We start from the raw sequence: 18,871 nt of genomic DNA, 5'->3' as shown, positions 1-18,871 counted from the left end.
CTGTGACGATATTCGACCTTGGCCTTTGACAAGACCATAGCCTGCAACATGTTAAACTATGTCAGACACAACGTCAGTTTTCAGTCTTCGGTTTTGGTCAATAGTGCAATTGTTAAGGTTAGCACCAGCAAGAAAGCCAATATTACCGCTATTTAAAGCGGGAATTCGGGTTGCTTTGACTTGTTTGCCCCAGAATATCAGCCAGTCCAAAGCTCCAATGTCGAATGAACCGTAAGCCCACGCACCCACTATGACGTCACTTGATACGAACAGAACTGATAGTGGCCCGTCGTTAAGGTTGAGCGGTCCAATATCGTTTGCAACGGCCCGGCCCGCAAATTTCTGATAATAGAAGGGCCGTTTCATGATAATTCCATGTATTTAGCTATTATTAAACATATGATACAAGACAAATATATGGATAACAACTTCTTTATTTGTTTCTCACCACGTTTCTGGGCTAGTTTTTGTCCCTGTTACAACACCAACGCGGTTTTGGTAGAATGAAGATAAACATACTGTGTTCGAAAATCATATCTATATAACGAAATTATAATAGCTCTAAATTTGATTTAAAACCGAACGCGTATATTTTACATTTTCCAACACAGTATGTCTATCTTTGATCTGCCATAACCGAGTTATTAAGATTTTTAAAACGAACTATTTACCGTTGCTCATTCAGAGGTAATAACGTGGTTATATATACCTCTGAATGACTTTCATTAACCAATCACAATCCAGTATTTACTGAAGTCATGGTATAATAGTATGACATTAGAGAGCATCAAGACTTTCAATGACGGAGTCTAATGGAATATGCCCTTGAAGCTTTTCCACTATATCCATCACCATGCAGACCTACAGTGACAATTCCACGAAATACGAGACTTAAAATACCAATATATGTTCCCACAATCTAAAATCTGTTCTTTCTCCGAAACGAATATACCTCAACATACACTACACTTGCATTTTGTTTAGGCATGTGAACAATTCAGTTCGGATATCAGAACAATATTTCAGCAACATGCTTGAGACGAAGACGACAGGGAGAGCGCTTCTACTTACAGTTCCCACACGCACAGAAAACAGACCAAAGTGGTGTTATCGTACCTTTCAACGAAGTATTTGCAGCTCACAACCCCACCCTCCCAGAATCCCTCTGTAGATTCCCCATCCGGTGTTTTATCGGCGAGGGTCACCACTGACCAATCAGCTGGCCGATTGTGAGCTAACGGGAAACAGCTGTGGGATCATTAGAATTGTTGCCTTACGTAATCGTCATGAAATTCAAACTATTCTTAACGTTGTACGCGGTAGGGCCGACTGCCTTGTACCAAGCGATCAACACAGATAGAAACTGTGTGTCGAACCCTTTTTTTCACCTGAAATTTATCTTTTCGTGATTTCTGAAACACTTATAGCATTTCGCTTGATACAAACAGTGGTAACGGCACTGACAAGATGGCGATACGACATGTGCCATGTTTTTGCGAATCAACAGAAGCATTAAAGTTATTTAACAGTTCACCGACGTTTTTATCCACTTATCTTTTTGTGTTATATCTACATTTGTCGAGGGATGGTGTAGACTAGTGGTTTAAAGCGTTACCTGAAGACTCGGGCTATTTTCAAAATAGTTTTTTTCCATCTTTATTTTCACAGTATAATATATATGGAATACATTTCACATCAATACGCATTCACAAATTTCCATTCATACAACGGATACATAATTTTGCATATATTCCGAATACCCTATCTATGTAGATCCAAAAGTGATAACAGCGATTACATAAACTGATCAATATATGTATGTTTATCTGACTGTTTCAGTAAATAGTGAGTGAGTGAGTTTAGTTTTACGCCGCACTCAGCAATATTCCAGCTATATGGCGGCGGTCTGTAAATAATCGAGTCTGGACAAGACAATCCAGTGATCAACAGCATGAGCATCGATCTGCGCAACTGGGAACCGCTGACATGTGTCAGCCAAGCTAGCGAACCTGACCACCCGATCCCGTTAGTCGCCCCTTACGACAAGCATGGGTTACTGAAGGTCCATTCTAACCCGGACCTTCACGGGTGTTTTCAGTAAATAGATTATGGAGAGATGATCAGAAGGTAAAGAATTCGCTGTTGCTGCATGTAGAGTAAGCAATATATTTTGTAGTGACATAGTATCTTACAGTTTGTGAATCCCATTTCTGGTTGCTCCCGCCGTGATATTGTTGGAATATTCCAAAAACCGTCAAACCATATTCAGTGACTCACTCACAGACTCACCGATTCACTCACTCACTCGCACTCACATATGTCATCTTTCATATTTTAAAACATGTTAGGTTTTTTTCAGAAGATGCAATAGGATATGCAAAAACATTATTTAAAAATCTATAAATCTTCGAGTTTCATCAGAATGAGAAGAAGGCATCGTTCCGAGGTATATATTATCCTAATGTCCTGTTGAGGACAAGGTGTGAGAAGAAACATGTTTGGACCAGCTTGAATACATAAAACAAACATTGCCATGACACAACAGCTGATAGTTTGTTATTACCTGCTGACAATTATGACTTGTAGGCTAAATCACAACAAAGAACAATGACATGTTCTTCATTTTCTTAATTATATTTTATGTTTTTGCGTTTCACAATACTTCTTAACAATGTTTTTTCGTTTGTTTTTTGGTCAAAACTTTGCAATCTGTAAGAAGGATAAAAGGTTATTGTTGTAATAGATGTAGATAAATTATACAATACCCAGGCTTGACTATCATCAGAAACAAATTCTGTTTGGTCAAAAGTGAAAGTAGCTGTGGAAATAATATAAATGGATCATGTGAACACTTCTATCTGTCTCAAAGTCCCTGAACCACATCATTTTCCCTACTGCCTAGCCCTCACTGCAATGCTAAACCCTAAATGAAGCAACTCTAGATTTCTCGAACTCACTGGGGCTCCTTTTCAATTTAAATGGGTTTATTTGTTACTATCAAATGTATATATATTTAGGTACTAAGCGTTTGTCTAGAAAACTTCCGACTTCCATACCATTTCGGAAATTTCGAGAATTCTGAACGAGAATGGAAGGTGTAGTGGGGATCTTTTAGACTGCATATTTTATGGTCACTTTGGCAGAGTTGATAAAAGCTGTGTAGACATCTCATCTCTATCTTCAGTTTTAGATTAGTCTCAATTGGACGCCGGTGTTTTACGCTGGTGATAAACTGACCTCTCAGTCAACCTTCTTATCTCTGACCCCCGAGACAAACCTATCATCGCTTGAACCTTTTACAGTATACGTTTTGTATGCTGGTCCGGTTGTAGGACAATTGAAACACGCTATCCCCTGCGTATTAACAAAGTGTATGATCTTTTGTTTGTTTGTTGTTTTACGCCGCACTCAGCAATATTCCAGCTATATGACAGCGGTCTGTAAATAATCGAGTCTGGGCCAGACAATCCAGTGATCAACCGTATCGATCTACGCAACTGGGATACGATGACATGTGTCAATCAAGTCAGCGAGCCTGACCACCCGATCCCTTTAGTCGCCTCTTACGACAAGCATGGGTTGCTGAAGATCAATTCTAACCCGATCTTCACGGGTAACAAAGCGCATCCAGCCGAATAAGCGTGTTGGTGGCGAAGAGACAAAACCGTAGGGCGTTTATCAATATCGACAAATTGTACATTGACAAAGTGCTTCAAACGTCAGTGCCCCCACCCCCGTATCGCCCTAACCATGACAAAGCGGGTCCCCGCTAGGGGGGTGGTGGTGGTCGAGGGAATAGTGCATGTGACGATCTCAAAGGACATGTAACATATTACAATCCTGAATCTAACAGTACCTCCCTGAACATCCCTGAAATCAACAGTGACTATGTACCTAAGAATCGTGATTGTGACCCTAACAACCTGACTGTAATGACAACTCCATCATTAACAATTCCCCATTATTTATACCCAAGTGATTATGTGAACAGTAATAATGGTGGATCTTTGAGCACAAACTCAATACATAGTAAGACAAACAATGATTCATATAACATCCGTAATAATACTAATACAGGTGATACAGGTAATTCAGCAAGTTGCCTGAACACTTCAACATGTGTTAGTACTACTTATGAGGACTACTTTGCAAATATTACTGATTTATATGACAGATCTGGAAAGGACAATGCCCATGGTGTTGTAAGTAAGAGTAGCCCTACTGTTGACAGTGATGTTGCTGTCACTAACATAGATGTTGACGGTGTTGTAAGTAAGAGTAACCCTACTCTTGACAGTGATGTTGCTGTCACTGACATAGATGTTGATGATGTTGTAAGTAAGAGTGACCCTACTGTTGACAGTCATGTTGCTGTCACTGACATAGATGTTGATGGTGTTGTAAGTAAGAGTAACCCTACTGTTGACAGTGATGTTGCTATCACTGACACAGATGTTGATGGTGTTGTAAGTAAGAGTAACCCTACTGTTGACAGTGATGTTGCTGTCACTGACATAGATGTTGATGATGTTGTAAGTAAGAGTAACCCTACTGTTGACAATGATGTTGCTGTCACTGACATAGATGTTGATGATGTTGTAAGTAAGAGTGACCCTACTGTTGACAGTCATGTTGCTGTCACTGACATAGATGTTGATGATGTTGTAAGTAAGAGTAGCCCTACTGTTGACAGTGATGTTGCTGTCACTGACATAGATGTTGATGGTGTTGTAAGTAAGAGTGACCCCACTGTTGACAGTGATGTTGCTGTCACTGACATAGATGTTGATGATGTTGTAAGTAAGAGTAACCCTACTGTTGACAGTTATGTTGTTGTCACTGACACAGATGTTGTTGATGTTGTAAGTAAGAGTAACCCTACTGTTGACAGTGATGTTGCTATCACTGACATAGATGTTGATGATGTTGTAAGTAAGAGTAACCCTACTGTTGACAATGATGTTGCTGTCACTGACATAGATGTTGATGATGTTGTAAGTAAGAGTAACCCTACTGTTGACAGTGATGTTGCTGTCACTGACACAGATGTTGATGATGTTGTAAGTAAGAGTGACCCTACTGTTGACAGTGATGTTGCTGTCACTGACATAGATGTTGATTGTGTTGTAAGTAAGAGTAACCCTACTGATGACAGTGATGTTGCTGTCATTGACGTAGATGTTGATGGTGCTGTAAGTAACAGTAACACTATTGATGGCAGTGATGTTGCTGTCACTGACTTAGATGTTGATGGTGTTGTAAGTAACAGTTACACTATTGATAGCAGTTATATTGCTATCACTGACATAGATGTTGATGATGTTGTAAGTAACAGTAAAACTATTGATAGCAGTTATATTGCTATCACTGACATAAATGTTGATGATGTTGTAAGTAACAGTAAAACTATTGATAGCAGTTATATTGCTATCACTGACATAGATGTCGATGGTGTTGTAAGTAACAGTAACACTATTGATATCAGTGATGCTGCTGTCATGGACATACATGTTGTTAATGTCATTGATGTAAATGTCGATGATGTTGATAATGATGTTGAAGGAAATGATAATGATGTTGATAATGTTAATGACAATGATGGTGACGAAGATGATGTGGTGAATGATGGTGTTCGTTCAACAATTCTAAATTGTCTCTCTGTGAATGTATGTGGACTTAGAAAAGATTAGAATATAATGAATTCGTATCCCTGATTGCAGAAAATCACATTGTGGGCTTTCAGGAGACTAAAACTGATTTTCTTGATGAGATTGATATTGAAAACTTCACAGTTTACCTTAAGCATCGACAAAAGGCATTAAGAACATCTGGTGGATTAGGGATTGCAGTTAGAAATAATCTTAAGGACTATATATCTGTTGTAGAAGATGACAATGAGTATGTGCTATGGATCAGAGTATGTAAGTCACTTGTAAATATTAATCAAGACTTGTACTTTGGTTGCGTATATATACCCCAGAGGGTTCGAGATATGTGCATCATGATGTATTTACAGAACTTGAGACATCAATCCTTAATCTTGCTTCAGTGAGCGATTACATTATTGTGTTTGGAGATTTTAACGCAAGGACTAGAAATTTGAGTGATTTTAGTGCATTTGATGAACACATTATAGATGAATTTGGACTAGACTTAAATGAACTGAATATTGAACTTAAGCCACAATTGGTTCTAGACGAACTGAACCTACCTCATGAGAGATCAACAAAGGATATAGATAGGACAAATAATTTTGGAGTCAAACTTATCGACATGTGTAAACATCTTAATTTACTAATATGTAATGGTCGTTTGGGAAAAGATCATAAGGTTGGTAAGGCAACCTGTAAAGACAGATCTGTGGTTGATTATGTTATAACTACTCCCCTCTGTCTATCACATTTTACAAATTTTGAAATCTTAGATTACTCACCCTATTTTCTGATGTGCATTGCCCCGTAAAGTTCTCATTCAAGGCCACAATTCCCCAGACAGATATGCAAACACATCCAAAAGGTAATCCAGATAGAAATCCATTTGAAAGTAGAAAACCGAAACGATATGACTCTGATTTATCCTTCACATTTCAAAACAACATCAATCAAGGCAAGGTGTGTGAACTGATTGAGCGCGCACGTGCAGCGCGTGGATCACAGGTAAATGAACAGGTGATCAACAGCGTGACTCGTGATATCGGGAATGTGCTTATTGACGCAGCCTGTACAACATTTGGAGAAAAGAAATATATAAAATTAAATGCCATTCATTCAAAAATACGGATAAGCCCTGGTTTGGTCAAGAATGCCGGAACAGTAGAAAATTATTCCAAAAAGCCAAATATAAAGTTAAAAAATCAAATTCAGCTATTGATAGAGCACATTTTCGACTAATGTCAAAAAACTATAAAAAATGTTTAGATAAACACATACGAAACTATCAACATCAAATAAATGATCTATTCCGGAAGAATAAGAAGAGCTCGCCTAGAGAATATTGGAAAATGCTCAACAAAGCGCACGGTAAACAAACTGAAAATACCCCTGATGTTGACACTTTTTACAAATATTTTGTTGGAATAAGTGAGGAATTCGAACCAAACGAGGCTGATCTCGACGGGAAATTGACTGAGACATGTATTTTCAATACTGAGACCCTTAACAGCGACATTTCACGAGAAGAAATAAAACTTGCGGTAAAACAAATAAAAAGAAATAAAGCATCGGGCGTTGATCTAATCGAAAATGATTTTCTGATTGACTCAACAGATCTACTTATGCCTCTGTTTTTAGAACATTTCAACCTTGTACTATCATCGGGTATTCTACCGGAGTCGTGGGTTACTGGCGTTGTTAAGCCAATCTATAAAGGTAAAGGGTGTAAACTGGATCCCAACTCATACAGACCTATAACAATTTTAAGTTGCCTTGGTAAACTTTTACAAGAGTGTTAAATAACAGACTGAATACATTTTTAGATACTAACAATATACTTAACCCAACACAGGCAGGCTTCAGACAAGGGTTCTCAACATGTGATAACATTTTACTATGCAAATGATGATCCAAATACTAAAACTCTCTAAAAGAAACTATATACGGTATTTGTAGATTTCACTAAAGCATTTGATAAAGTCTGGAGAATTGGGTTGTGGCATAAACTAACAAAAACTGGGATAGATGGGAGATTTTTCACACTCATAAGAAATATGTATCACAACATAAAATCTAGGGTAATGATTGGAAATACCATATCAGATGAATTCCCGTGTTACGAGGGTGTGCGACAAGGTGAAAACCTGTCGCCTCTTTTTATTCTCGATATACCTAAATGATCTTGAACAACACCTCCTTGATAGTAGTTGTACTGGTTTTAAATATGAAACGCAAACTAACAGCATCGACCTCTTATACCATTTTATTATATTGTTATATGCAGATGACGCTGTACTGTTCAGCGAAAATCCAAATGATTTACAAAAATCCCTGAATGTCTTCTTTCATTACTGTAAGAAATGGAAACTTAAAGTAAACTTATCTAAAACGAAAGTTGTTATCTTTGGAAGCGGCCCCATGAAATCTTCGAAACTCCACTTTACCTACGGAACTGAAACTATAAATATTGTAGATACATACGATTACCTTGGAATTAAATTCCATAGAAATGGGCGATTTGTCCAAGCAATTAAATCACTTACGGAAAGCGCCACCAAAGCAATGTATTGTCTTTTAAAGAAATCCAGGAATGTTAATTTACCTTTAGATTGCCTTTTCGATGCATTTGATGTTATGGTCGTTCCAATTCTATTGTATGGCTCAGAAATATGGGGACACGAGAACTTAGAAATAATAGAAAGAATTCACTTAAAATTTCTGAAATTAGCTTCCGGTTTGAGAAATAGCACCCCAAGTTATATGCTTTACGGTGAATTTGGAAGAGCCTTTGAGTATTAAAATCTATAAGCGATTTATTTCACATTGGCATAAATTAGCCTCTGAGAACACATATTGGAAGCCATCCCAGATTATATATAACTGTGTTAACCACATCTGTGACAATACAAATAAAGTTCCATGGCTACGTTTTGTGAAATATATCCTTGATAACTGCGGTCTATCCTACGTGTTTCTAAATCCGTCTGTATGTTCTACGCCCTGGCTTGTCTCAATGGTCGAAAACACCTATAGAGCCCAGTTTTTCAAAATTGGAAGTCAAATGTTGATTCTAGTTCAAGGGGATTATTATAAATATTTCAAAACTCAACCAATCTTAGAAAAATATCTTCTTCTTCCCAAAATATATACTACCCAATTTTGAAGTTTAGAACATCTAACCATAAATTACCAATTGAGACAGGCCGATGGTTGGGCATTCCACGTGAAGACAGACAATGTCCACTTTGTGAATCAAACGCTGTTGGAGACGAGTTTCACTACTTGTTTAGATGTGAAGCTTTTCTCCAATTCCGACGTCAGTCTCTGAACACTAAATACCTAGAATTTCCAAATTTGTCCATCTTTAAGAAACTCTTGTCTACTACCAGCATAAGCGACCTTAAAGGCCTTTCTAAATTACTGAACAATGTATTTAATGCATTTAAAAAATGAAATATTGTAATTATCTTATATCTTTCTATCGTGTAAGCTGCTGTCTTGTATATGATGTAAATGTATATACGTTTATCTCATGTACCGCCGTGGGCGGTTTATAGAGAATAAAGAGTTTGAGTTTGGTTAAAGTTGGGAGGTTTACGTCGTGGTTCTATATGAGTCCGAACCAGTGACTATTAGCATGAGCTACAACCATCAATTAGCCTGGTCAAAAAAAATCCCGTAGCTGCCTACACCAGCTCGGATTAATACCGATTTCATAGTGCTGGAGCAGTGATATACCATGACGGATGTCCCCATAGATACCCTCCTCAGACGTACTCTTTAACGTACATTTAACGTCTTTTGGTATGACGTGTCCAAGGATCGAACCACCGAGTGTAGTCTCTCCCAGCTGAGACTATATCATATCCTCATATAAGTATATGACCGTTGAGAATAACTGACGGGTGGTTGGGTGGCCTAGTTGTTAAAGCGTTCGCTCGTCACGCCGAAGACCCGGGTTCGATTCCCCACATGGGTACAATGTGTGAAGCCCTTCTCTGGTGTCCCCCGCCGAGATATTGCTGGAATATTGCTAAAAACGGCGTAAAACAAAACCCACTCACTCACTCAGTCATTGAGAATTACTGAGTCCCGGATCGGGCACGGCACCCAACAAATCATGTATTGAAAATATCGAACTGTATCCAAAGATTGGCAGACCCAACGCATCACGTGACCTAACAACCTGACAGTGGATTTCAGTTTCTGCACACGACGCCAGCTTTATAATTTTTCGTTAAGACACATGGATAGGATACAAAGTAGCGCTAGAATATTGGTACGACAATTTTAAATTTCGTTTGGAGACGAAACCCGCTTTAAACGAGTCCATGATGACTAGTGGGTGAATCCAAAAAGAAAATCCTCATTCAAACACTATCACTCAACATTTCAGTATAGAAACACAAACCATGGCGGTTCATACGTGTCACCGACGTCGTCAACGTCCAACACCGTCATAACTTCGGGCTTCCTTCCCCCATCAAGCAGACACGCCGAGATATAACTGGCATACTGTATATAAGGGGAGTTAATCAATGTTTAACTCACTGGAAATGTTTAGCACAGAGAAGAGACGTCAATAACATTTGCTCAGACAACCAGTATCCGTGGGCCTTATACCACCCTTAATAATACTAGCGACAATTCTTTTTAATCAAATTGCGGTGGTACCTTGACGCCATTAGTTTGGAATTGCGGTAACGTTACCAACAAGCCAAGTTAGGTTGTCTGGTCACAATTTTGGATTGCTATGAAAGGAAATTTCACTATTGCAATGGTATTGCGATAGTTGAAACACGATCATGATACAACTGCGATATTGGTACAAGTATTGCAGTAATTTTAGCCTGACCACCCAATCCCGTTAGTCGCCTCTTACGACTGGCATAGATAGCTGGAGACCAATTCTAACCCGGATCTTCACGGGTCCGTTGGAAGAAGACCAATGGTGCAGTAAACGGCGTAATCTTACTCGGTACCTCTATCGAACTATTGATATTTTAACTTCATGTATTTAAATGGAACCGTGGTGAATAACACAGCTGTATCGATAGTTCGACCAATCGTTACCTCTCCATCACGATAGAGAGTTATTCACCATTGTCATAATTGGTACCCCTAACAGATGACGCTTGTACTGTACTGTTGATCGGTGCTCAAGCTTGTTGAGTAGGCAGTGCGTCATCGGATCCCCGACAGAACGATGTCTCTGATATTGGTCAATGGTTTGTCTGGCCTGAATATTACACGACTATGACCATTGTCGTCTTCATTGGGCTGGAATAATGTGTAGAGTGGTGCTAAACAACAAACAAGAAAACATAGTAATACCTGAGTTCAAACAGCAGTAGCACGACAATTGCCGCGAGGAACGGAATGAACTCATGATCAGCTGATCCTGGCAATGCCAAGGAAGGCAGCTCTGCAAGACAATTGTAACACTTCAGCAAATGTACATATAACGCTGTCACACAGCTGGAACACTGCTTAGTGCGGCCTAAAACAACATACAAACATGAAAGAAATAATACTGTCCAACATTCTTACTTTATTAGATCCATGCTTCCTAACCTAAGCGTCCCAGCGAATTCAAGGTTGATCTATGGCATCGTATACCACTTTCGTAGATCGATACTGTAATGTCATTTATTGTATTGTCTGGTCCAGACTCTATTATTTTCAGAAATCCAAAAACTAGGTGGAATATTGTTGATAGCGGCATTAAACATCAACAAACAAGAGCAACAGGAGTGATACAGGAGTATATGATCTCTGCTTTCACAAACATGGTAAAAATGTACACCAAGTAGCAGCCGAAGATAATGAAAAGTTTTTCATGTTGTAGACAGACTGGAGTCGGGTTTTTTAATATGGGCGCTGAGTTTTTATGATTTTGGTAGTCCCGGATATCCTAGCTGCCCTTATGTACATATCGTAGGCGTCTATCTCCAACAAGAGAAGGTTGAAAAACGAATGGATGTGACTTCGTCTTTTATATCTGCAGGTACCATTAACATGATGGACGTCGGAAATCACAGTATCATGAAACGCTAAGTCATCGACATTTTGAAGATTGAGAAAAAAAGCGCGACGAACTTGATGCGAACAAAAATTATGGTCTTCTCGCGGTTCTGAGTCACGTGCTGTCAAAATTTGATGAAGGGGCAGCCACTCTTTGAAATATGAACGTCCCTTTGAAGCTTTTAGTGATATTAGGAAAATATATTTACCATCCGTTCCGTTTCATGTGAAGTTTAACACAATATCACCGCCTTTATGTTATCAGACTTTATGGTTTAAACAAGGCGTTAAAATCCACAATAATGATGATTCACTTCTGTCTGCTTTGGGCCCTACTTCTTATTGATGACTATATGTAGAGTTCATGTCCTTCATGATAACTTTACACAGAGGCTATCCCTTGGCTAGCTACCATAATGTGTTTTATACTTTTACACTTCCTAGGTTGCAAGGCGGAAATGATGTCCACTGAATTAGTATGTCATCTGGCACAAACAGGTTCATCCCCACCAGGAACAGTGATCCTGTGCTCAAGGTTTACAAAGCCAGTCCACCCTCATCAGAAACAGCCAAGCAATCCTGTACTCAAGGTTCACAAAGCCAGTTCACCCTCTTCAGAACAGCATCAAGCCAGCATGTGCTCAAGGTTCACAAAGCCAGTTCACCCTCATCAGAAACAGCCAAGCAATCCTGTGCTCAAGGTTCACAATGCCAGTTCACCCTCATCAGAAACAGCCAAGCGATCATGTGCTCAAGGTTCACAAAGCCAGTTCACCCTCATCAGAAACAGCCAAGCAATCATGTGCTCAAGGTTCACAAAGCCAGTTCACCCTCATCAGAAACAGCCAAGCGATCATGTGCTCAAGGTTCACAAAGCCAGTTCACCCTCATCAGAAACAGCCAAGCAATCTGTGCTCAAGGTTCACAAAGCCATTTCATCCTGAGGAAAGTTAGCAACCAAGAGATCCTTTAATGACTGTCTGGCATATTCCTGCAGGACATGAAGAGACACAGTTCTAGTCCATAAAACACTAAGGTTTGTGCATACTGGTCGCCATCGCTCAATACACCAAATGCCAATGTGAGCAATATATATCGGAACACTTCTGTCCACAGAATCCCCTCTTTCAATCCAAGAAATCCCAAAGGTGCATTAGTAGACGTACACCTTCAATTTCCAGGGCACCTAAGTGAGTGAGTTTAGTTTTATGCCGCACTCAGCAATACTCCAGCTATATGGTGGCGGTCAGTAAATAATCGAGTCTGACCAGACAATCCTGTGATCAACAGCATCAGCATCGATCAGCGCAATTGGGAACCGATGACGTGTCAACCAAGACAGCAAGCCTGACCACCCGATCCCGTCGCATCTTACGACAAGCATGGGTTACTGAAGGCTCATTCTAACCCGGACCATCACGGGTCAGGGCACCTTTCCCATTCACTGATCTTTAAAGGAGTGTAAAACATACCGGAACCCTCGAGCGTGTCCATACATTCAGAAACCTTAGACATGTGGAGGACATTTGATGCATTTATAACAAAAATAATGTCCGGTGCAGTCCCCTATTTGACTTGTAGCATAGTTCCCGAATTATTTCAGGTGAACAACTGACTAGAATTTGTATATGTGTATGACGCGTGCCACCTGGAGGCAGGATACGCTCGTCTTTTCGCGAACACCCCGGTATCATCATCATTATTTGATTTCATAAACACATGCTGTGTAATCGTATCTCATTATGTCAATCACTGGATTTTCTGGTCCAGACTCAGTTGTAAACAGACCGCCGCCATACAGCTGTAATTTTGCTGAGTGACAAGCAAACATATGCTCATAATATAACCGGAATTGTACAATCGACTCTGCTTTTAGAACATATTTCTTATGGATGTGGAAAGGGTTTTGTCGCTTATATTTACAGGTGAATCACACCGTCATAACTTCGGGCTTCCCCTCCCCATCAAGCAGACACGCCGAGATATAACTGGCATACTGTATATAAGGAGTTAATCAAGTTTAACTCACTGGAAATGTTTAGCACAGAGAAGAGACGTCAATAACATTTGCTCAGACAACCAGTATCCGTGGGCCTTATACCACCCTTTAATAATACTAGCGACAATTCTTTTTAATCAAATTGCGGTGGTACCTTGACGCCATTAGTTTGGAATTGCGGTAACGTTACCAACAAACCGCAAGTTAGGGTTGTCTGGTCACAATTTTGATTGCTATGAAAGGAAATTTCACTATTGCAATGGTATTGCGATAGTTGAAACACGATCATGATACAACTGCGATATTGGTACAAGTATTGCAGTAATTCTAGCCTGACCACCCAATCCCGTTAGTCGCCTCTTACGACTGGCACTGATAGCTGGAGACCAATTCTAACCCGGATCTTCACGTGTCCGTTGGAAGAAGACCAATGGTGCAGTAAACGGCGTAATCTTACTCGGTACCTCTATCGAACTATTGATATTTTAACTTCATGTATTTAAATGGAACCGTGGTGAATAACACAGCTGTATCGATAGTTCGACCAATCGTTACCTCTCCATCACGATAGAGAGTTATTCACCATTGTCATAATTGGTACCCCTAACAGATGACGCTTGTACTGTACTGTTGATCGGTGCTCAAGCTTGTTGAGTAGGCAGTGCGTCATCGGATCCCCTGACAGAACGATGTCTCTGATATTGGTCAATGGTTTGTCTGGCCTGAATATTACACGACTATGACCATTGTCGTCTTCATTGGGCTGGAATAATGTGTAGAGTGGTGCTAAGCAACAAACAAGAAAACATAGCAATACCTGAGTTCAAACAGCAGTAGCACGACAATTGCCGCGAGGAACGGAATGAACTCATGATCAGCTGATCCTGGCAATGCCAAGGAAGGCAGCTCTGCAAGACAATTGTAACACTTCAGCAAATGTACATATAACGCGCTGACACACAGCTGGAACACTGCTTAGTGCGGCCTAAAACAACATACAAACATGAAAGAAATAATACTGTCCAACATTCTTACTTTATTAGATCCATGCTTCCTAACCTAAGCGTCCCAGCGAATTCAAGGTTGATCTATGGCATCGTATACCACTTTCGTAGATCGATACTCGTAATGTCATTTATGTATTGTCTGGTCCAGACTCTATTATTTTCAGAAATCCAAAAACTAGGTGGAATATTGTTGATAGCGGCATTAAACATCAACAAACAAGAGCAACAGGAGTGATACAGGAGTATATGATCTCTGCTTTCACAAACATGGTAAAAATGTACACCAAGTAGCCGAAGATAATGAAAAGTTTTTCATGTTGTAGACAGACTGGAGTCGGGTTTTTTAATATGGGCGCTGAGTTTTTATGATTTTGGTAGTCCCGGATATCCTAGCTGCCCTTATGTACATATCGTAGGCGTCTATCTCCAACAAGAGAAGGTTGAAAAACGAATGGATGTGACTTCGTCTTTTATATCTGCAGGTACCATTAACATGATGGACGTCGGAAATCACAGTATCATGAAACGCTAAGTCATCGACATTTTGAAGATTGAGAAAAAAAAACGCGACGAACTTGATGCGAACAAAAATTATGGTCTTCTCGCGGTTCTGAGTCACGTGCTGTCAAAATTTGATGAAGGGGCAGCCACTCTTTGAAATATGAACGTCCCTTTGAAGCTTTTAGTGATATTAGGAAAATATATTTACCATCCGTTCCGTTTCATGTGAAGTTTAACACAATATCACCGCCTTTATGTTATCAGACTTTATGGTTTAAACAAGGCGTTAAAATCCACAATAATGATGATTCACTTCTGTCTGCTTTGGGCCCTACTTCTTATTGATGACTATATGTAGAGTTCATGTCCTTCATGATAACTTTACACAGAGGCTATCCCTTGGCTAGCTACCATAATGTGTTTTATACTTTTACACTTCCTAGGTTGCAAGGCGGAAATGATGTCCACTGAATTAGTATGTCATCTGGCACAAACAGGTTCATCCCCACCAGGAACAGTGATCCTGTGCTCAAGGTTTACAAAGCCAGTTCACCCTCATCAGAAACAGCCAAGTAATCCTGTGCTCAAGGTTCACAAAGCCAGTTCACCCTCATCAGAAACAGCCAAGCTATCCTGTGCTCAAGGTTCACAAAGCCAGTTCACCCTCATCATAAACAGCCACGCATCCTGTGCTCAAGGTTCACAAAGCCAGTTCACCCTCTTCAGAAACCTAATCTGAATCAGGTTCCAAAGCCAGTTAACCCTCATCAGAAACAGCCAAGCGATCATGTACTCAGGTTCACAATGCCAGTTCACCCTCATCAGAAACAGCCAAGCGATCATGTGCTCAAGGTTCAAGGTACACCCTCAGGAAACAGCCATTTCATCCTGATCAGTTCACAAAGCCAACCCTCATCAGAAAGATCCAAGCAATGACTGTTCTGAAACAGCCATATTTTGCAGGACATGAAGAGACACAGTTCTAGTCCACGAAAAAGGTTTGTGCATACTGGTCGCCATCGCTCAATACACCAAATGCCAATGTGAGCAATATATATCGGAACACTTCTGTCCACAGAATCCCCTCTTTCAATCCAAGAAATCCCAAAGGTGCATTAGTAGACGTACACCTTCAATTTCCAGGGCACCTAAGTGAGTGAGTTTAGTTTTACGCCGCACTCAGCAATATTCCAGCTATATGGCGGCGGTCAGTAAATAATCGAGTCTGGACCAGACAATCCTGTGATCAACAGCATAAGCATCGATCAGCGCAATTGGGAACCGATGACGTGTCAACCAAGACAGCAAGCCTGACCACCCGATCCCGTCGCCTCTTACGACAAGCATGGGCATGAAGTTCATTCTAAGGACCTCACGGGTCAGGGCACCTTTCCCATTCACTGATCTTTAAAGGAGTGTAAAACATACCGGAACCCTCGAGCGTGTCCATACATTCAGAAACCTTAGACATGTGGAGGACATTTGATGCATTTATAACAAAAATAATGTCCGGTGCAGTTCCCTATTTGACTTGTAGCATAGTTCCCGAATTATTTCAGGTGAACAACTGACTAGAATTTGTATATGTGTATGACGCGTGCCACCTGGAGGCAGGATACGCTCGTCTTTTCGCGAACACCCCGGTATCATCATCATTATTTGATTTCATAAACACATGCTGTGTAATCGTATCTCATTATGTCAATCACTGGATTTTCTGGTCCAGACTCAGTTGTAAACAGACCGCCGCCATACAGCTGTAATTTTGCTGAGTGACAAGCAAACATATGCTCATAATATAACCGGAATTGTACAATCGACTCTGCTTTTAGAACATATTTCTTATGGATGTGGAAAGGGTTTTGTCGCTTATATTTACAGGTGAATCTCTGTCAGGCACTTGGATTCTTCATGGTTTAGCTAGTGTGGTCGCTTCGGTGGTCAGTGGTGGGTCCACCTCCGCCATTGTAATATAAGGAAAGACTGATCGACTTGTCTCGGTACTTCAAATTTTCCTCATGCTAAGACCAAAATATGATGTATTCATTTTGATGAATCCAAATGCTTTGCCTCGTTACCGATTTTCAAGAGTATATATCTGCATGCGACGACGGTGCACTGACTACGAAAGACGTTTTCTTTAACCTAGACAGTTGGCATGTACAAAGTATACACTTCCAGTGCTTACATACCCAGGCAGGGTGTTTCTACAAACATCATCTCTGTTGATTAAAATGGGCAAAGCTGGGTGTCAAGTCATCAAGTACCTCCAACAAAAAGAACACACTCCAAAATCTTAAAAATAAAACCGCACTCCGCCACCCCCACCCCCCACGACCATCCCACTCTCAGCCCCGTGGGGACATGGTGTCACTGATGCAAATGAGATGCTAAGCAGTCTTCAGTAGAGGAAGCGATGAACCAGGACTAGGAGGTCCCCAACTGCCTCTGAGAATGTTGGTGTACTACATGATGTGATTATGCATGATCCATGAATAACCATGGGTCACACGACCAATACAGGAGTCATCTCTCATGAGAGAGCGGAGTATAATCCGAGGAATGATCTGGACATGAAAGAGGTTTCAGCATACATGGCTCCAAGATATCAGGACCCTGGTTCTTCATCATCTCTCATGAAAATCTATGTCGTTCTGAAGCAGACACGGTTGATCCTCTTGGCCATGGTACACCTTAATCAACCAGGGACTAACTATGGTAAACAGTGGAAACATATGACATCACCCCCACCAAAGAACCCAAAGTCTGGTCTAGGTTTTAGGATCGCTTAGGTTTTCTGCGATCGACTAACGGGATCGGGTGGTCAGGCTTGCTGACTTGGTTAACATAATTGTATCCCAGTTGCGTAGATCGATGCTCATGCTGTTGATCACTGGATTGTCTGGTCCAGACTTGATTATTTACAGACCGCCGCCATTGCTGAGCATGGTGTCAAAAAACAAAAAAAGTGTTTTCAGCACTTCCAAAGGAACCCAAGTGACTCTAAGTCCATTCATACCAAATATTATACAAATCATATCAGATAACTGTAAGATAATATGGAGGATGAACATCCTGTTAAAGTCAGTAAAGGTGATGTCTTCTAGCAGGTCTGCTGTCACAAAGGCCATCCAGCCATCCCTTGTATCCCAATATATATCTTTTACATATGTGCAACCCTAGATGTTAACACCCAATTTGTAGAACAAAACACCAAATACAGCCTTCCAGTCTGCTGACAGTCAGAAACGATACAAGTTATGAGAGGTTACTGAAAGGAGCATTACCACATCACTTCCAAACAGAAGTGTAAGTGACAATTGGATCCTGGGACAGAATAGAAAATAGATGTACTCCGCAGGATGACTAACATCAGATTTACATCAGTTAGTTTTGGCTCTGGCTTTAGGATTGGTGTTGGACTGCGATCCAACAAAAATAGACGGTGGATGCTAACTCGTGTGCTTTGTGCCACAGATCAGGTGGTGTCTGTTGACAGACTACAAAGATGTCATGTATCTTAAACAAGATGCACAAAAGAGTGGGTGAGTATGGTATTAAGCCACTTTTAGCAATATTCCAGCAATATCATGTTGGGGACACCAGAAATGAGCTTCACAGATAGTACCCAGGTCTTCAGTGTGACAAGCAGATGCTTTAACCGCTAGGCTAACCCTGGGCCCACCGCC

The sequence above is a fragment of the Haliotis rubra genome, unplaced genomic scaffold, assembly GCF_003918875.1.
Source record: "Haliotis rubra isolate DU_JTF1 unplaced genomic scaffold, ASM391887v1 Scf253, whole genome shotgun sequence".
Lineage (NCBI taxonomy): Eukaryota > Metazoa > Mollusca > Gastropoda > Lepetellida > Haliotidae > Haliotis > Haliotis rubra.
This window is presented reverse-complemented; position numbering follows the sequence as displayed.